Source organism: Selaginella moellendorffii, unplaced genomic scaffold (genome assembly GCF_000143415.4).
Source record: "Selaginella moellendorffii unplaced genomic scaffold, v1.0 SELMOscaffold_8, whole genome shotgun sequence".
Lineage (NCBI taxonomy): Eukaryota > Viridiplantae > Streptophyta > Lycopodiopsida > Selaginellales > Selaginellaceae > Selaginella > Selaginella moellendorffii.
The window spans coordinates 807,246-810,593 of NW_003314269.1; positions in this window are offsets into that span (position 1 = coordinate 807,246).

A 3,348-nucleotide genomic window follows, 5' to 3' on the forward strand; every position below is an offset into this window, starting at 1 on the left:
TCTTAATATTAATGCTATTAAACTTAATTTTAGTTTGGGGAATACGTAATAAAATATATTGGGGGAGAAAACAATACTTTAAATTACCAAGAAATGAATGAACTATTTAGATCAGGCTTTCGTGAACTTTTGATGTGTATTAATACATCTATTGAATATAATTCAAATGGTATCTATTATGATTCTCAAGCAATACATTTTGGTAGAGGCTCTGCTATTTTAATATTTTAATGTAAAGCTGTCCCTTTTTACTGTAATAGTAAAGGACAAAATGGTATAATTCATGGTTATCAAATAAGGGATAGTTTAAGACATTTAATTGATATGTTTAGAAAAGATATGTATATTGCAGGTTCTAGTTTATTTAGTGTTACTGGTCTACATTATTCCTTTGCATATAATGTTTTTTATTGGTGAAATAATTCAACAACTTTAAATTCTTTACAAGAACAAATTAGATATATTGAATCAAATAACCTAAATTGTTACATAAAATTAACAACTTTATATGGTGGATTTCCTAATATTTTTCTCATGACAGATTCTTTTCTTGTATCTCCAAATGGTAAAAATATTTTATTATTAAGATCAAATTGTAAACTTGAGCTTTATTCTGGAAAAATATCTATATGGGTACCCCCAAATAAAGAAGAATATTATAGTTTACGTAAGCTAATACTTCAAATTGATGGAAGTTTAGTTTTATATAATGAAAAGAAAAAGGTAGTCTGGTCCATTAATAAATATTGTAAGCATTCATATTGTTTACAAATTACATATTTAACTATACAAGATGATTGTAATATTGTTATATACAATGGAAGGGTACCAAATTATCCTTGGTGGGATTCAAGAACTTATAAACATCCATATTGTATAAATAATTTATAGATTTATTTTAAATTATTAATAATTATTATTATTATGATAAGATTTATTAAAATTTAATTTTAAGCTTATAATAGGGAAAAAGGGAAAAATAATCTTAGTATCCCTATTGCCAAATCTTATTACGCATTCCTTGTATGAGAACCTTAATTGATTATACTATAACTTGTATTCATCCTAAAATAAGCAACTTCAAAATTAGTATTGAGGTCAATTAAATATTCTTAGTTGGAATAGGATGATAAATTACATTTTTTATGTAAAATAAAAAATTGAATTTAAAAAGGTTAATATACTCCTTTTGGAGCTAATTAACAGTCATATCATCATGATGAACTAAAAGAATTTATCTACATAGATAAATGATAAGAAGTAGAGTTAAAATAAACATGATAGAGTGACTCACTCTAGCTGTCTGGTTGCTGAAGAAGCTCCTCTAGCACCCGGATCAAGCTCCATTGAAACACCTCTGCCACTTTCAAGCGGATATGGCCCTGCAGCTCCGGCGTACTGATTCCCAGCCTGGAGATACGCGATGATGGGATCCTCGGAATTTCGCATTTGCCCTGTCTCTCGCCAAGTCTGGTGTTGGGCTTTAGCTGCCATGGTGGTTGTGGGGAATTTTTATGGATACATAGACTACCACCAACATCTTGGTTGCTCTTGACCACCTTAAGCTGCCACTGCCAGTAGAGTTTGCACGGGACAAGTCTATAAATAAAATATATTTAGGAAAGATCTTAGAAATTATATTATACTATAAGTTGTATGTCATATGAAATAAGGCTAACAATATTGGCAATCATAAGTTGTTGTGCTTATGGACTTCTCAGACAACCACCCCTCTTCGATCCCTTTCAATGATGTGTTGACATAGATGTCGAAGAACATAAATATGCCACTTAAATCATCATTAATATGCAATGCCAAAAACATCTAACCTTCACTTATAGTTTGCATGATGTAAACAACCTTTTTTATCATATTATCAAACACTTTTAATAATCTTTTCTCTTTGTTCATTAAGTAAACATTGAGGAACTCTACAACCTTTATCTATTGCTTGTATGGAAGCCTAATTTTGTAATATTATAAATCATGTCATCTAGAGTTTTATTCATTATAAAAGTAACATATGTGTAATTGAGAAAAATGAAGTATATGTTAAGAAATTTACATTGTGAGTAGTAATTTTAGGTAGCCTGCAATTATCTATAATGCATACTAGTTTCTTCAACTTTGAAGATTTTATAAGTTGAATTTTGTGCTCAATTTATATGAGCTTAATTGAAAGCTCTTCTCAACTCTTCTCTAAATGTACAAGTTCATAAATATTTTGCTTGACTTTCACTTAAGGCTAGAAACCAAAACAATAAAAAGAAGCTCTTATAAAGTGAAAGGGAAATATATACCTTACACCACATCGTGAGCATAAAATTAATTGGGTTATTGAACCATCATCCTTACTTAAGTGTGCCAAAAATGGAATTGCTCAATGTCACGGATAAGGTTTTATTTTTGAACAATAAACTACCCAAGCTTGCATTCAAATATGACAAAGAAAGTTAAAGTGGAGTTAGAGGTGAAATTATAAAATTTATGCATTGATCTTTTAGTAGGCCAAGATAAGTTTGTTGATGTCCAGAGATCCCCTCGCATAGATATGGCTAATTAAAACATTGATATGGTAAATGGGATCATTGCAAAAATAATTGTTAACACACTTCATCAAAGCCATATACCAATAGTTACTATCAATAATTTGGAATATTGTCTTTGCAAGTTCCCGAGTCTCAAGATGGTTGATAAGCATGTTATTGAATTCAGGAGATTTCCTCTTCTAAATAAGATCCTAGCTATTTATGATCTCAGGTATGATGGTAATAATTTCCATTGCTTTTAGCAGTAGAAAGAGACTAAAAACATATTAATATTCATCACAATGCCATTTTGTTTGAACAAGCTAACATACTTGAATGTTGTACGCACAAAATTTGTTTGCTGCAAATAGCAAAGAGAGATTTCTTTAATCAAGTCATTAAGGCCTAACCACTTAAGCCCCTTAAATGTTTGGTAAATTATTGTTTCCCTTATTTGTATAATAGTCTTTTGGAAGTGCTTATACACCATGTTATCACGAAGGTTTATAGTTATTTTAATTCCAGGTTGTTTATTAGGTTCCCTATTGTGAACATTGCTAGATTCCCTAACTTCGGGGATTTGTTAGTGGTGGGCTAGTGAAGAGTAAAGGTGAAGGTAGTGGTGGTGATAGTGGTGGTGGTGGCAATGGTAGTAATAGAGAATTTTGATCTTGTATTAGTAGTGTAGTGTCCTAATTTGTTGGTGTGACTAGTGTTAAATTTTGTTTTGGTAGTGATAGCTACAAATCCTAATATAGGGATAAAGTTGGTGCATCCAAGTGTGTAAGAGATGGCTGTAGCAATGTGGTAATGTGATCTT